This window comes from Egretta garzetta, unplaced genomic scaffold (assembly GCF_000687185.1).
Source record: "Egretta garzetta isolate BGI_Z169 unplaced genomic scaffold, ASM68718v1 scaffold231, whole genome shotgun sequence".
NCBI classification, from domain to species: Eukaryota; Metazoa; Chordata; class Aves; order Pelecaniformes; family Ardeidae; genus Egretta; species Egretta garzetta.
Window position 1 is genome coordinate 6836323 of NW_009258727.1, and position 18330 is coordinate 6854652.

Here is an 18330-nt window from a genome sequence, read left to right on the forward strand (position 1 = left end):
TAAATTAAGTTATTTACTTATGTGATGAGCTCTGAACTGATTGTTTCCATTCAGAAGTAAGGTACTACTGTTACTACAGCTAGCTCTGTGGAAATAGGATAGTCTTGGTAATACACAATAGCAATCAAAAGAATTAATAATATTAGGAAGTACTAGGAAAGAAATAGAGAATGAAATAGAAAACATGATAGCAAATTCGTGGTTCACTCATTCCCTGAACCCTGTATACAGTGCTGGTTCTCTCATCTGAAAAAGATTATATGAGATCTTGAAAGTAAATTTGGAGAAAGGCAACAAGAATCATCAGAAGCATGTATTGGTATTGGCCTCTGTATGAAGAATGAGTATGGTGGGACTCAGCCTGGAAAAGAAATGGAAAGGGGAGATATGATGGAGGTCTATAAAATCATCAATGACCTGGAGAAGACAGACTGGGACTGACATTCATTGTCTTTCTCAATGGAACTGATGTCCAAAACATGGACTTAATAGCTTAATTTTAACTTCAGGTTAAAAACAAAGGCTATGGTTCTTCACTCAACAGCTAACAAAACTGTGCAATTCCTTGTCAAATAATTCCGTGGATGCAAGAAGTTTATATAGGTTTGATAGAGACATACTTGGAAGACAAAGTGATTGATTTTCAGCAGATAAACTTCTGAGGCTCAGGAAATCCCCTGAACTGAAAAAAAAAAGAGATGGGAACTGCTTAGAAGGAGTGTTATATAGCCTTATCTTATTCCTATTCTTCCATACATCTCCACATTTGACCAGTGCTGGAGACAACATACTAGGCTAGACAGACACTTGTTCTGAACCATCAAAGCTGTTTTTATGTCCATATGTTAAATTTATTTTCTCTTTGGAAAACAGGTCAATTTAGCTTAAATATATATATGTTCATAGTTTAATCTGTCATGTATACATCTGGGATGTATATGAAGTAAAGATAGGTAAAATATAGTTAGATAAGTATAGTCTAATAATTTTCTTCTTTCTTTCAAAGCCATCTGTCAAAGCCACAATACCTGATACTTCTCAGAGAAGTAAGACAGTGTTTTAAAAAGGACATTAGCTTAAATTCATATATAACATTTTGCTTTCTAAAATCACAAACATATTACTTTGAAGTAAATTCTTTTGAAAATCTGGAAGAAAATGTCACTGTGAATGTGTCCTTATGTTGACATATGTGGTGCTGCTTTATGTGCAAGCTAACCAAAAGAGATTTCTCCCCTTTGGTGCATTTTCTACCTATTTTGCAAACAAGTCTTCCCAACTAAAGTTAGAGGTTCACAATGAAGTCATTCCTTGCCATAAAACAAGTTCATTAATTGAAAATTCAAAAAGTATTAAAAATCCATGTCTGGTTTTATTTCCGTTTGTTTCTATTTCTAGGTCAAGAATTTCTATTTCAAGAATTTGGTTATTGTAGTGAAAGTACAAAGCAGAACACTGTTTAATGCATACTCTGTCCTTCTAACAAGATGCAGAAAACTTATGGCCTCAGATAAAGATGTTCTAAGACAATAGTGCTCAAATTATAGCTCTTAAGGGACCGAATATAGCTCTCATAAAACCCGTGTGTCTCATTTGTGTTTCTTTTGTTGTATTTTAGTCCTGGGCAGACAGAAGAACAGTAATAGTAGCAACAACCCCTGTGCAAAAAGATGCCTGCAAGGCAACGTTTGATCAGTAGAGAACCACCTTGCAACCTTTTTAATTAAGTGAAAGGGAAAAAAGAGGTGTAAAGTTGTTACTTCTCTGAATAGAAATGCATATGTGAGTAAGGAAAAAAAACAAACCCCACAGCAGCACCTAAAGCTCTCCTTGTCCCCTGACTAGATATAGATGTTGAGACAGTTAAAAAACCCCCAAATTTTATTGTTTCAAAACTCAGGTTCTACTTGTGAAGGACCTTCTAGTTGTGTAATTGCAACCCAACCTGAGCTTCCATTTCTATTTTAACATTTTCTTCATTTATTTATGTTTCTCCCAAATACAACTTCAAAGGCTGGCAAAAGGATAGAATGGCAGCAATGTTCCTCCCCCACCCCCCACCCCCAAATGTACTTGACTCATTTTTAGTCCTATTTTGCAGGCTTGGATTTCAATGACTCTATGAACCTTCAGTACAGATTGAAAAGGAAGATATTAAATGAAAGAAAGTTGGACATAGAAAGAATCTCTGATTATTTTATTAAACCATAGTTTATTCCAGAGGCAGAAAGATACTTCCAGTAAGGTTTATGTAGGTTTGTTCTGAAGACACTCCTACACCCTTTCTCCCATGTAATTATTGACATTTCTAGATCCTTATGCACACAAACTTACTAATAATTTAATTTTAAAACCCAGCTGGAAGAATTGTCTAATACCTCCTATGTGCTCTCAAGATGGATGAATAATAATTTTAAAGACCTCACATATGTTTGCTTTCTTAACTTTCCATACATTTTTACCCTTTGTGCTTTCTTTTCCCAAATACCTTGGCACATTTTTTTAACTGTCCTTTTTAACATCTGTTGAAAGAGATATTTTGTCCCTCGGCATTATATCAGAAAGAATATTGCATATAAAATACTGTATAACCATATATCAAATGCAGGATCATACCTGTGTACAATGAAAAAACATTTTAAAGAATTATTCTTGCCTATTTGTTTTGACAGTTTGAAGTGAGGTCCAGTCCAAAAGAATACTGTGCTTCAATACTATGTTACATACAAAAGATGTCAGCAGTTGCTTAGAGCTAAGCACTTTGCCCCTGATGCAGTGAGGCAGATAAGCATGTGCTTAGCTTAAAGTACAAGAGCAGCTAATCAGGGGCACATGGTGAGGTTTAAGCGTTTGACTCATTTCCTGGAGCACAGCACAAGAGAAGAAAGAGATATTTAATGATCTTAAGGTCAGTAGACCTTGTGCTGCAAATATAATGGCTTCAGAAAAACAAAAATCATAGAGATATATTTTTATCCTTTATTGCTACACAAAGGAGATAAGAATCTTCTAAACGAACAAACAGATTAAAACCAGAAAGACCATTAGAAAAAGTGTAAACTTAATCTCATGTATCAGCAATATAGACTATGACTAGTCATGCCAGGCTGGCTACATTCCGTGAACTGTTGCAGGCAATTTATAAACCAAAAGTTATTTTAAAACCTTCAGATGCTTTTGGCCGATGCATACCCTTTAAGAGGTGAGGTCTTTTTCTATCACTGTTCTACTATTAGCTAGCACTGGAAATAGTCTGTTGAGCTAAGTTTGACTTGGGATAACAGATCTTGTGTTTGAGGAACAGATTTTATTGTTTTTGTTCATAAAATGTATGAATGTAAAGCATTCAGAAATATAATTCAGATTATTTGTCACTGAACTCTGTTAAAATTTGTTAAAAGTGTACAAGGAATGAAAAAAAATGAAAGTATAAAGATTCTTAATAGTAGATCTTTGGAGTAGTCTTATTCAGTGCCTGCTGCATATATAGACTATTTAGACTCCTTATAGTCTTCTTGTTATACATGGGCATTGTAAAAAGATGAAAAAATTTGGTATGTTTTCATGTACAATTTACCATTTCCACATGTAAATACTACAAGGATCCTTGCCCTTCATGAGCGATCATTACCCAAAAGTTGTAGTTAGGCTTTAGACTTACCAAAATCACACACAGCCAAGCCAGAGCTCCTGATGTCCATGTGGCTCCAATGATCGCTAGGTTGTACAAGTGATGGTTAAGCCATGTGTCCTTTCCTTCCTGTCCTGGTTTTGGCTGGGATAGAGTTAATTTTCTTCACAGTAGCTAGCATAGTGCTGTGTTGTGGATTTAGTACCAGAAGAATGTTGATAACGCACTGATGTTTTTAGTTGTTGCCAAGTAGTGCTCAGACTACTCAAGGACTTTTTGAGCTTCTCCTGCTCGGCCAGGTGCATAACAAGCTGGGAGGGACTTCCTGTGAAAGCAAGTGAGCCAACAAGGACAGTAAGATTAGACTTGGAAATTTTGCTGATTACCCCAGTGCTATCCGACAATGGAGTAAAGAAGCCCTTAATGGAGCCAAAGTGCCTCCTGTATGTGACCAGTTTGTAGAGTTTCTCCTTGTCTATGGCTTTCTGAGATAGGTAGAGTGAGCCTTGTTGCTATCAGCCATACATAAATGCTACTATGTGATTATTAGAAGATGAGCAAGTTTGGTGACCAGAAGAAAATTTACTGTGTTTCTTTCACATTAGAGTATGAATGTGTTCTCCATGGAGTTGAAAGATTAAGACCTTCCTGTGCGTGCAGCAGAAGGAAGTTGAGTTCTTAACTGGGGAGGCTGATCTATTGTAATACATTTCTTCTAATTTGTTTTTGAAATGTGTTTAGCATGACATTAGTGCTGATGACCATTTAGTCCCTTTCAGTCCTTAAAATCTACAAACTGCAAAAATTATATTTTTCTTAGATGAGAGTTTTACAGGATTTACATACCAGACAAAAGAATTAAACTTTTCAAATCCAAAAGAAAAAAGCTGATAGAAGCAACAACAACAACATCCTCCTCCTCACCATCATCATCATCATCTTTCTACCAAGTCTTTACTTTTTTTGAAATAGGTTGTCCAGCCCTTCAGCAACCTCCAATATCTACTGGGGGACAAAATAAAAAAGAAATAATTTTAGAGATTAGAAAAGTCCCATTTGTCCCATTTACATATTTATCTTGATCTTAAATTCTGAATAGAATGCTCCATGTAAATAAAGAACTTTTTTTTTTTTTTTTAAGCATGTCTGGGTACCTAATTCAGCAATTCAAATAAAATTCAGATCTTTCTGTACTGGAAAGCTTGGGTAACACTTTAAAATTATAATTTTATCTAAGACATAGGTTTCTCCTTGAATAAGGTACTTATCATGTAAGTAAGCTTGACAGTTGCCAATGTCAGATTTTGGGAATGAGGAGAAGAATTTGTGTCCGTTCTCATTAATGAATAGTAGGCTCCAGAGATTCAGTACTCTACTCCGCCCACACCAAACACCCACTGAAAACACATTTGGGCCTACAGTGGCTATGTCTGCCTGGTCTTATGTAAGCTATGGAGGGAGAAAAATGTTATCTTTGCTTTCTGGGAATTGTTTCATTCTATTCATTGCTTTCAAAGTTCGTTTCTGGCTGGGTAAATACCTGCTCTGTAAGGAAAACTAAAATCTGCTGTGATGATTACGCTAACGGATTCTACAAATGCTCTGAAGTTTGCTGTCACTGCCTTGAACTATAAAATGACTGCAATGCAAGGCAGCTTAATGTTTTATTTCAAACCTCAGCAGTGTGATAAAAAGAAAGCTATTGGGCTTCAGTGAAATAATTTCATATTACAGTAAGTGTAGGAAGGCTTTTTAGCAGTCTTCTCTGTGTCAGATTCTTAAATTGAGATATAAGCATTTATACCTGCTTCCTACTGCATGCTCAGTATTGTTTGTCATTTTATAAGTAGATCACTACTTAACATTTTTGTTTTAATTTACGATTAAGTGTGATGTTTGTGCTATGTTGCAGTGTTGAAATCTCCATTATAATGCACTGATTCATATGCTTTAATAAGTGTCAGTAAACTGTCTTGTAGCTTACTGTGTCACTTTGATAATATTTTACTGTGTACAAGTTTGTTGTTGCTGCTGCTGCTGTTATTTTAAATTGTGGTAGTTTTTATAATTTTATCAGTTTCTCAATAGGATTTTCAGAAGTCTCTTATCAACTTAAGTGATTCAGAAATAAACAAATAAAAACCAGAAAACTCTAACAATGAATGTCTAATACACTACTTTGCAAAAAACTCTGCAAAGTGGTGTATTAAGACTAAAACAGAAGGATATGAACCGCAGATATTACTTACACTTAATTATCTTCAGCTACACAGTCAAAATATTTTGTCAAAGATCCACAGCTGTAAGAGTGAAAGATAATGTATTCTACAGTTTTCAGGTCACATAATTAAATAAGGTTGATCCAGATATCTTATTAAATGAAAAATGTTACCCTTTACTTAGAGTCATATCATTTAAACCTATGACCAGAGTGGATTCTCCCCACAGAATAATAAAGAAGATAATTTATCTCCACAGCTTTCTTAATTTCTTTCTACCAAAACCTTACTGTGGAGGGTGGGGGAAAGAAGGACATGTCCTTGTATTGTACCTTTAATTCCACTATTTTCATGACAGAAAAAGTAGAACTGATCTGTATTATTTGTTAATTAAAAACTAAATTTCTTTTACTTGTGCTCTAGCTTGCAACTTAAAAATTAATTATGGGCAATAACAAATAGCAAAATGTTCCTTTTCCAGAATAAATTCCTCATTGGAATGCAGTGGAAATGTTAATAATTAATCAAATAGTCTAACTTGGTATTATTTTTGCAACCTCACACACATACAAAACCCCACTGATGTTGTTTGACTTTTTTTTTGTTTCATAAATATTTATATATAATTGCATTTTCCTTGTAAATTGCATTTTTTATGCCCAAGGGGAGGAAAAAACAATTTGTGTGTTAATATTATCTTACTGATTTTGTTCAGCTTCAGTAGTTCTGTATATAAAATAAAAGATTAGATAAAAAGAAATGCATGCAGCCCATGTTCGTTAATGTAAAGTATAATAATTAGGGAATGTTGCTAATTCTGTAACAATTCAGGTACATTGCTACCTACCCACATACAGTGAAAAGCAGGCAATTCAGTGTTTCTGTTCCCCCTACCTCCCAACTTTAATATATCTTTTGTTTAGATTCTGCTGCCCCCTACAGAATCCTTGAAAATATTTAGGATTTCACAAACCCAAGGATTGCTGTCCATTATTTTTTAATCTTACCTGGACAAATAAATGCACAGATTCATAGTCTTCTAGGGAAGCAGAGCTTTATTTGTTATCATTGCACTTTTTTGACACGTTTTGCATGACATGTAACTTAAAAAGTCTTGCCACTTTGCGATACATTAATAAATAAAAATAGAAGTGATAGGCATTGTTACTGAACCACTGAAATAAGATTAAACATATTTTGCATCCTCCAAGAGAACAGAAAGCAAGTTTACTAACCTTTGAGTCTCAGGAAGTAAGCTAATTATATACTTTATCAGCTACTACCCGTATACTTCTATTCTTTCCAGACCCTACTATCTGTAACAAACAGCAACAGTTAAATGCAATGATGCACTTCAGACTCTAAGAGAAAACAGACTGTCAATAGGACAGGGTGGAACAGAAAAGAATTTACACACAAACTGTATACTTTTAATTACAGTTCAGAAATCTAAAATGCTCTTTGAAATAAAGGAAAAGTAGCTTTTGTACTAATTGATATTCTTAAAAAGTAGCTAACTAAATAAAATCCAAGACCTAGATTATAGTTCCTGCAGCTAACCTCAAAGGTGAATATGTTCTCCGTGGATATGCTCTGGCTGTTTCCATTGCACTGTATCTGTCCATCATTTAGGAGATCATGCATGAAGGAGAGGAGGCCAAGGAATCTTCCGTCATATCCTGTTCTTGCAACTGTGTGGAGAAAGCAAATAAGCAGGGTATTTCATACATCCTGAACTATCTCCTTTTGTACTGCTCTGCTGAGTTACAAACTGCGTTACCTAGAAACCAGGCATTAGGGGGAAGAGAAGTGCATAGATGTGCTTGAGTTTCTTTTACTGAATACTTCTCAAAACTCACATAGCACAGAAACTCACATGTCCTCGCCTTACAGAGATTAGCAAGAAGTTAGGATACTATGCTAATGACATCTCTCAAACATCTTTAGTTTTCCTGAGTGTTCCTCTAAATGCTCAGAGGAGGTACTAGTCTTGAGGAGACAGGTACAAGTTACATCTTCCAAGGCGTGTGGTGAATACATCATAGAGCACAAAGGTATTTGAGCATGGCTAGTTTTGCTTACAAAATAACTTTGTAGAGATGTCAGCAAAACCAAGAAAACTTACAGAGATTTTGATGCCTCAGCTTCTTCATACCTTGGAAACAAGTTTTGATCAACAGCTGCTAGATGTCCAGAATCTTTCTAATTCTCCTCTGGTTTAAGGCTTCCCTTTAATATCTTTTCTGCAAAAGAAAATGTTAATGTCCTTTTTCTTTAGCCTTGACTCTCCTGATATTTTAACTGAGTTACTTGTCTCTAAGTATTTTCTTTTCTCTTGCTATGGCTCAAAACTTTCTGGGGGCTCACTGTTAGTATTAACATTCTTTGTTCTCCTTGCTGTACTCCAGATAAGGTAAATAAAGCTAATTACACATATCAATAAAAACTGGTGGAGAGAAAGTCCAGTCAGAAACTTACTTTAGTTGTTCCAAATGTGCTTCTGGAGGACAGTTTCTGCCACTTATTTCCCTTTCCATAATGTGTAGAAGAACCTATGAGAAATAAATTTCTGTGAGTTAAAATTGGCCTTTGTAAACTGTTCCCTAAAACATGTCCTAGATGTTCCCTAGGAACTGGCTAAAGTCAGTTGAGGATGTGTCATTGGATCCTTCTCTTGTGAGCTGCCTGGTCAGACTCTATGGCAAGATCTTCAGTACTTTGAATGCCTTCAGTACTTCAGGTAAAAATCACAGCTATGATGCCTGGACAGCTAGACCTACTGCTGAAATTGGCTGGCCATCTCACTCTTGGCCCTAAACTCCTGCTGCTCTCCCTGTGCAAGTTCCAGTGACTTTCCGACCATTTGATGAAGGGATGAAGCATGAAAAAAGAAATAATCATCTCCTTATTTAGCTCCTTAAGTCTTCTCACCACGCTGTGACACAGTCACTATACCAAGTGCAAAGGAAATGTGCCACTTGGAAGGGGCAGAGTAACAAGGGCTAGTTTAGGTATAGCCAAAAACTTCAGCCTCAGATTATAGGCCATTGCATGGCACTTACTTTCTCATTCTTACTCTTAAATGAGGTCTGCATCCTTCAGAGATTTTGGCTATGGTCAACAATGTCCATAAGCCATCCCCCTCAGCCTAAGAGAAGTAAACCCCTGGTTGAACATAGTACATACAATGTTTTGGGGAATTGGTCTTATTATCTTCTGAGGAGGGATTTGGATTTCTTTTGGATTATTCGTATACTAAACCCCAATTTTTAGTGGAGCCTTTGAGTATTATTTATATCACAAATAAATAACAAATAAGAATTAGCTGTAAATGGGTAAAAGATCCATGAAGACAGACTCAAAGACGTTAATGGGGAGCGCTGCTTAAATAAGCATAGTACAAATGTCCTCCAAAAAACAAAGATCTCTCTCAGATGAGAGAAGTATTTTTCTGATTATACCATTTGTTGTGGCAACCTCTGCATCACTAAATGCAACAAAGTCCATGCTACATGTGTATAGAATAGCTTTCCCAGAGAAACTTGCTGGACAAGATTCCCTTCAAAATAATAAAATGTTTGCTTTTGAAATATATTTCAGTATTTTCTCACCTGTATGTTTAAAGGATGAATGTATTTCCTGGAGATAAGAAAAGGGAACAGAAAGATGGAAAAGAGGCTTCAGAAAAAGCAGAGTTTACTTTTTGAAGCCTTAGGCTTCTTTTTTTTTTGTTTTTCCCAGAAAGAAGAGAGATGTTAAAGGTAGGGGGAAATCCCCCTGCAAAAGTACCTATTAAATGTCTCTTCCAACTTTCATCCCTTCTCTTACTCCAAGAATTTGCCATTTACTCAAATAGTGCATTTATTTCCTATGCGCATCAGGAGCATATATGTTCACTACTTCACAAAAAACTATAATTTAACATACAGTACCAGGCTATTAAAGCTAAAAGCTTTCAGGATAAATCACAAACCTGACATTTTCCTATGGTTTTAACTTGACTAGGTTGGGAGGAGAAAATGAATAAGAGAACAGCTTTGGAAGCTTCATCTAATACTTCAAATAGACTAAGTGCAGATTTTGTAGATTTAAATATTCACATTAATATTGATTTGCAGGAGTATCAGGGAAGAAAAACAACACCATTAAAAAGATAGAGACATAATTCCAATTATAGTTGTTGGTAATGGAACTGCTGCATTACTAAAAGCTACAGTCTTAGATTAGAGAGGCACAGTAGTGATTCAAACCCAGTGAGAAAAGAAAAGGAACAAGAAACATGTCATTGTTACAAAGCCAGAACCAATAAAGAATGTAAGCATTTAAACAGTAAGGCATTATTCCTCCCAGTAAAACTGGGCCACTATATAGAAGAAGAACTCTCAAACATTTATGGAGCAAAGGACTGAATACCTGTAGACTGAATGACTCCTGGGTTCCAGTTCAGACTTTCAAGACCATTTCTGTAATTTACATGCTTGCTTTTCAATTTAAATAATAAAGAAATTGTTGTTCTAGGAGCAGTGTGGAAACCATAAATCTCCCTATGACTTCTTTAACTACTAGGGTCCAGCCAGGCTTGTGCTCTTCTTCACCCTTCTCCCTTACTTTCTCCCATTTGCTCAGCTCCTGTCTGAGCCTTTTATATAACCCCAAAAGCTGAAGAGTGCTACCTCACCCAGCTTACATTATAGCTTGCTCAGAGAAACAATTTTAACTGAACATTGTTCAGGACACTCTTTAGAATTTGAGTTCCAGTGGGTTTAGGTATGAATAAAGTGGTCTTGCAAATCGGGTGATCTCATGGCTGGTGTGATCTGTTAGAGAAAGGGAGATAGAGGAGTGTGGATGGAAGTAATCTTCGGGGTACAGATGTAAATTCTCTGCAAAGACAACTTTTCTTTATTACAGTGTGTATTTCCTCTTGTGTTTCTGAGAAGAAGCCAGTTTCATAGAATCATAGAATCACTTTGGTTGGAAAAGACCTTTGAGATCATCGAGTCCGACCTTTAACCTAACCCTGCCATCCCACCACTAAACCATGTCCCTAAGTACCTCATCTATCCTTCTTTTAAATACCTCCAGGGATGAGGACTCTACCGCCTCCCTGGGCAGACCATTCCAGAGCCTGACAACCCTTTCGGGTTTTTTTTTTCCTAATGTCAATGTGTTTCATTGTTTTGATAGCACACAGCATTAGTGTCAAGTTCCATCTATCCTGTGAAACATAGTGCTAAAACAATTTCTTTGATGTAATCCAGAATTTTAGTATTTCACTGGGAGACATATAGACAGAACCTGAGGAAGCGATTTTGCTCTCCAGCTGATGAAGGGTTGTAGAATTTTAGAATTCAACGTTCTTTTTCTACTGAATGCAGCAAGGAATGTTTTTTAGACAAATTCAAAACTATCCTTGAGATCACCAAGTACAAAATAATACAGGATTTATAAATTTTTCTCTAAAACTCAGGATTATTTGAATTGATAGTCTTAATCACATCAGAGAGTGGTATTTGCTTTCTGTAACTGGAATGACCCTAGCTCTGGCTTTGAAAGATCTTTCAAACATTGGGTACATTGTGTCTTTCAGGCCTTGGCAGATGCTTGGTTTGTGTAAAGATCAGATCTGCCAGGATGTCAAGTGTCTATTCAGGGTTTGAAATAAAGATGTGCAGAAGAAAATTCCTCACGCTTTCAGCTCTTAACTTCCTTGCTCCTTCTACTATCACTATCAATGCAAAATAAGAATGAGGTTTTGACAGATTAAGGGCAGGCACAGAAATAAATGCAGACCTGGCTTTCTGTATGCAAGATTACTTCTTTCTTTACAATTTTTGGTTTGCATTTTTTGAAGCAGTTTAATTTTGTCAATTTTGTTTACTTCACTGCCTTTTCCCCCCTTACTATCTTGCCACTAGAATCTTGTTTCAATGATGTGGTTCTTTAGTACGGCATTAATAGTTCCAGGTATGCAAATTTTAAATCTAACCTAAATATTTTACTGATGCTCATATTTCCTTCTCAACTTCCTTTTATATTGTGCAACATTGCCTTTTGCTAGACCAGTTATTTTAATGGTAGGATTGGATTATTTTCTGGTGAGACATTTATGGAAATATTTGTATGCAATGGAAGTGTTTCTCTTTCTAATTTGTCTTTTCATATGTTAAAATGTATCATAAGCAGAAAACTTAGAATATGCATCTGAGTATCAGAACATATTTTTCATTTAAGCTACAACTCTCTATGTCAACCTAACACATTTAGTTACTCTTTATATGGATATGGCATTCCATATATTATATGGAGTTATACACAACTGAAGTAATAGCGCATGATAAACAAAGCCAACACCAGAAGTATAGTAAAGAACATATGCACAAGTTGCTGACTACTTAACATGAATGCACTGAAAAACATATTTCTTTCCTTTTATAATTCTGGTATACAAAGCAAAACCTTAGGTTTTGGTGTGAGTGAGTGCAATGACAGTAGAGCTAAGCTTTGCTTAAGGAAAAGAATTCTCTATGGCTCAGTGCCTCAGTGATGAATATAGTTCCCTTCGTAAGGACAAGAGGTCTTCTATTCTCTTAATGCATCCTGTTGTGATTCATAATTTTAGCCAATCACTGCTCCGCCATATTATGTCTCCCATTTAGTACTGCAGCTTGACAGACAAGGTCACCTTGATATGCAAAACAAAATGATTATTGAGTTCACGTACAATATAAAACAGTGGGAGACTACATGATCTCATTCAGCATATGGCAGTCCCCTGAATTTCCTGTCTTGTCAAGATACTGGCCCACTAATTGTTTTATAAAAATGTCAGCAGTAGCCAGAAAAAAAAGTGTTAACCTGCTGGAAGTGAAGATTCTGGGGGGTTCCTTGGACACACAAGAGAAAGTAACACTCCTTGGTTGTCCAGTTCTAGTCTGAAAAACAGGACAAGTCCTCTGTGCTGTTACTACTTGCCTGTCACATCAGCTTGCACCAATCTGTAGCATATGTCCTCCCTCAACTAGAGGTTGCGTCTGCATGGCTGTGCTTTAATAGTTCTCCATGACTTCAGTGACTTAATATAGTATTGTCTTGTATTATTTATTTTTGTCATAAAAGCCATCCTACCACAGTGAGATACAGAATGCAAGTGTACATTATGTGAAAAATATGTTCATTTTTGTTTTATTTATTTTATTTTTTTAAAAGAAATTAAGTGGTCTTTATGTCTTGTAACATGAGAAATGGTAACCAACATAACGCTACATATTTTTTTCTATATCCTTAATTACTTTATCTATCTCTCTTCTATCCCACCTATCTTTCTGTTTTTCATGCCAAAAAGTCCTGGTCTAAAATAAATTTTTCTGTACCTACTGTAAAAGCATTGGCTTTTTATCATGATATCATATATATACCAGTGTGTATTGATTATATTTTTTGTGATGGTTTACTTAATAAAAATCTTTCTTTGGTCATCTTCATTGCCCTTACCCTCATACTTTCTTCCTCTATCTTTTTTTTTGGACAGTCTGACTACAACCACACACCAATATTCACAACATGAGTGGGTTTTGATTTCTATTTCTTTTCTAGTAATTTCTAAGGTTCAACTTACATCTTAGAGCATTGCTGAATGATGTTTTCTCAAGGACTCAATGTCATGGGCATGGAGTACCTGCAAGGTAGTTGCTAATTTTGAGTTCACTCTGGTATATCTTCAGTTAGGATTACATTTCTCTGTATACACTTGTTTTTATTTATGAACATTACAGTTATTATATTTTAAAATTTATTTCATAGTCAGACTCATGATATAATATCTCAGATATTCACAATCTGTATTACTTTTGAGTAGCTTGAATAATTATGCCTCACCAGCTAGCATTATCAGTCACTTCTCACGCCTGATCTGGACAATTCATGAATACAATGAGCAGCACAGGTCCAATACAAACCCCTGTGGGATTCTTATCATTACCTTCCATCCATTACAGAAATTGATCATTTCTCCTACATTTGTTTCCAGTCTTTCAGTCAACTATTTATCTGTTACAGGACTTTTCCACTTTCCCAAAAAAGCCTGCTTTTTGGAAGCTGTTATATACTGTTATGAACCTTACTGACAAGTTCACTGACATCACTAAAGACCTCTTCAAACTTTATAGGGCGTGACTTCATTCTACAAAAGCTGTATTGACTTTTCATCATAATATCATACATTCACTTAATTCTATTCTTTATTATAGTTCTGACTGCCTTGCTTGGTACAAAAATCAAATGCACTCAAACCAGTGTCTGCATTCCTAAACATTTCTTCTAAAGACCTTTGTGAAAATGACATTGCATTTACCATCTTTCTTTCCTGTGGTAGCACAACTAATTTAAATGTGAGGTTATACACCATAGTTATCACTGTGAGAATTTCATATTAGGCTTCTTCAGAGTTTATCTGTAAAGAGAATCTAGTCCTTGCTGCTTATTTCTCCTGTTGGATCAGTGTCTTCTAACAGTACTTCAATATGAGATCATTATTCATATTTCTGCCCTATGAAGACTTCTACTGTGTTAAACTTTCAAACTTCTCTGAAGTGAAGAGTTACCAAAAAAGCTTATTTAGATTTTCTGCTATGACATTGGGGTTTGAGTGTGCTTTTTACCACTTCTTTATTCAGAAGTGTGAGAAAAGCATTCAGAGGTTTTATTTGAATAGAAATCTTAACTTTAAAGCTCTGTATCAATAAACTGTTGCAAAAGAGCATGATAATTTTGCCTTTAACGTGTACCTGAATACACTGAACTAAGAAATCTAAGAGATCTTACTTTCTTGCTTCTCAGTAGTTACTTCCTCCCAGAACAGATAGCAGCTGAGCTTCCCCAGCTAGCAAACACACACATATACTGGAATTATGTAACATGAATTTACTTATTTACTGTAGGCTCTCAAATGCCTCTATGAAGGGAGAAATCTATGAGTCTTTTTAAACTTTTGGGTAATGTAGAACAAGTCAGTAACTCTGAAGATTGTCTATAGAGTAATTTGGCTACTGCAACAGTGTAACACAATCAGAATAAGAATATACATCAACCAATACAGGGATTTCCTACTTTTTGTACTTGTGTAAAAGTCAGAGCAGGTCTGAAATTCCAAGTTATGTATTGGCTATAGTTATACACTCTGGTAGCTTCAAACTCCGTTCATGTCTACTGTCAACTCAAGGCATTTTATAAGAAAAGACAATGGAACTATGTAGGGTGAGTATACGAAAAAAGCCCGCATCTACAGCATTGGATAATGTAGTATATACTCATATAGCGAGAGGTGGTGTATATAGGTGTGTTTCAGTAATTACTGCAAAAGAAACAGGGAAATGTAATAATCACAGTGTCTGGAACTCAAGGACATAAAAAGAAGATGCTGAGTAATACATCCAGAATATTTACAGAAATGAGGACATTTCTGCTGTACCTCCATGCTGATATGAAAGATGAAAGCTTTATAGTCAAGAAAAAAAAATAAGGATCTTTAATAGTTTAGTAAAAATCATATGAGGACATTAATATAATTGATTTTAGTATCATTTTAAAATTAAGCTTTTAATTTATAGTATAATTTTCTCACTAGTGCTCTTCTAAATGTTCTAAATAAATAAAAGGAGTTACACTTTTGATTGATTATACCTCCTTCTCTTGCATGCAATATATTTATTATCTATTATTATTTTAGAATTATATTCTAATAATTATTCTTACTATAAGGAAAAGACTGTTAAGAGCTAATTCCAACTTAAACAATTTTTGTCACAAAGAGTAAACTTTTCTAGGAGGAATGCAGATACACCATAAAGCTTTCTTTAGTTTGATCATTTCTCTGGCTAAGAGTTGATTTACTTTTTACAATTCACAGAATCACAGAATTACAGAATGGTTGAGGTTGGAAGGGACCTCTGGAGAACATCTGGTCCAACCATCCTGCTCCAGCAGGGCCACCTAGAACCAGTTGCCCATGAGTGTGTCCAGACAGCTTTTGAATACCCACAAGGAGGGAGACTCCACAACCTCTCTGAGCAACCTGTGCCAGTCCTCAGTCATCCTCACAATAAAAAAGTGTTTCCTGATGTTCAGAAGGAACCTCCTTGTGTTTCAGTTTGTGCCCATTGCCTCTGGTCCTGCCACTGGACACCACTGAAAAGTGGTGCTTTGTCATCTTTACATCCTCCCATCAGGTATTTGTACCCATTGTACACATCACACATATTGTACACATTATACATATCACCCCTGAACATCCTCTTTTCTACGCTAAATAGTTCCATCTCTCTCAGTAATTCATGATACGGAATGACACATTAGCACTCAAATATCAAAATAACATATTTTCAGAAAAACACAATTTGTTTTAATGTATTGGGTTTATATGGCAAGGTTTTGGTAGTGGCAGAGGCTGCAGGGGTGGCTTCTGTAAAAAGACACAAGAAGCTGCCCCCATGTCTGATAGAGCCAGTTTCAGCTGACTCCAAGACAGACCTGCCACTGGCCAAAGCTGAACCAACCACTGACGTTGGTAGTGCCTCTGCGATAATGTATCTAAGAAAGTGGAAAAACTGCTGTGCAACAGCATCTGGGAGAAAGGAGTAAGAATATGTGAGAGAAACAACTCTGTAGATACCAAGGTCAGTGAAGAAGGAGGGGGAGAAGGTGCTCCAGGCGCTGGAGCAGAGATTCCCCTGCAGCCTGTGGAGAAGACCATGGTGAGGCAGGCTGTCCCCCTGCAGCCCATGGAGGTCCACGGTAGAGCAGATATCCACACTGCAGGCTGTGGAGGACTCCATAGCAGAGCAGGCTCCTGGCAGGAACAACAGCCTGTGGAGACAGCTGTATGTTAGAGCAGGTCTTCTGGCAGAACCTGTGACCCTGTTTGGGGACACACTCTAGAGCAGTCCACTCTTGAAGAACTGCACCCCACGGAAAGGACCCATGCTGGAGCAGTTCATAAAGAACTGCAGCCCATGGGAAAGACCCACACTGGAGAAGTTCATGAACGACTGTATCTCAAGGGACTCCATGCTGGAACAGAGGAAGAGTGTGAGTGGAAGGAGCAGCAGAGACAAAATGTTATGAACTGACCACAAACTCCATACCCTATTTCTCTGTACCATTTTGGGGGAGGAGGCAGAAGAGTTGGGAGTGGAGTTGAGCCTGGGAAAAAGGGAGGAGTGGGGGAAAGATGCTTTTAGTTTTGTTCCTATTTCTCATTATCCTACTCTGTTATTAATTTGCAATTAAATTAATTTCCCTATGTTGAGTCTGTTTTGCTCGTGATGGTAATTGGCAAGTGATCTCCCTGTCCTTGTCTTGACTCATGAGCTTTTATTCATATTTTATCCCCCTGTGCTGTTAAGGAGAGGGAGTGGTAGAGTGGCTTGGTGGCCACCTGGCAGCCCGCCAAGGTCAAACCACCACATTTAGATACTGAAAACAAAACCAGCCAAAAATCACACATAAAAATTTCATTTGACAACTTAATTCTTATCTCATCCATTTTGGTTATTCTGTCTCACAACTCTGTATATGTCAAGGAGTTGCTCATGGTTGCACTGTTTGCAACAATGCATTTCATATAGTTATGCTTTTTATAGTTTTAAAAAAGCAATTTTCTATCTCTCCATGCTGTTGGCCATGCTGTGTTCTCTGCAGTACAGGCTGCATAGAAGCTGCAGAAGAGTTTTCTCTGGAAACTTCACATGTTTTCTTCTACATCTAAAAATAAAATGTTGCGTTGCTTTTTGAAAATAATGTATTTTCCACTGGCAATATCAAATCACAAGTGTGATTTATAAACTCAAAAGAGCTTTCTTCAGATCATATAGTCTGATTTCTATATAAGTAGAGGCTGTAAAATAACACTTCTATCCCTGTATCCCAACCAGTACTGCAATGTGGTTAGAGTGTATTTCTAGAAAAGCGTCACATATATATTTGATAAGAAATAGATCCAATGTACTATGACTGTAACAATTTGAAGGGACTGGTGGTGGGTGTGTGTGTGCTCATTTTTAGTGTTCTCCTTATTGTATCCTCTACAGCAGAAATAACCCTGTTCTATTTTCTCTTCAAGAAAAGCACATGGAATTAAATTGGGAAAGGTAGTAACACCTACATAGCTAATATTGCCCTTGAAATAGCATACGAAATAACATTGAACATTGAAACTGCATTGAAAATTAAAATTACATACATCAAACCACTAATTTTGGTTCTTCTTCCTAATGACTCTCACTGGTGATGAAAAGTGAAGTTATGCCTGGTAGCTGTAGCTGGACAGTAGTTCCCTGTACCTCACTATAACTTATAAATCAGGTGTTCATCTGCTTGTACGCAGTGAAATTCAGATTGTAAGTAAGTGCTCAGAAGTGGTAATTTGTGACTGAGGAATAATCTGGCACGGAAGGCAAGAAGGCCCAACTGCAGAAGTGGTTG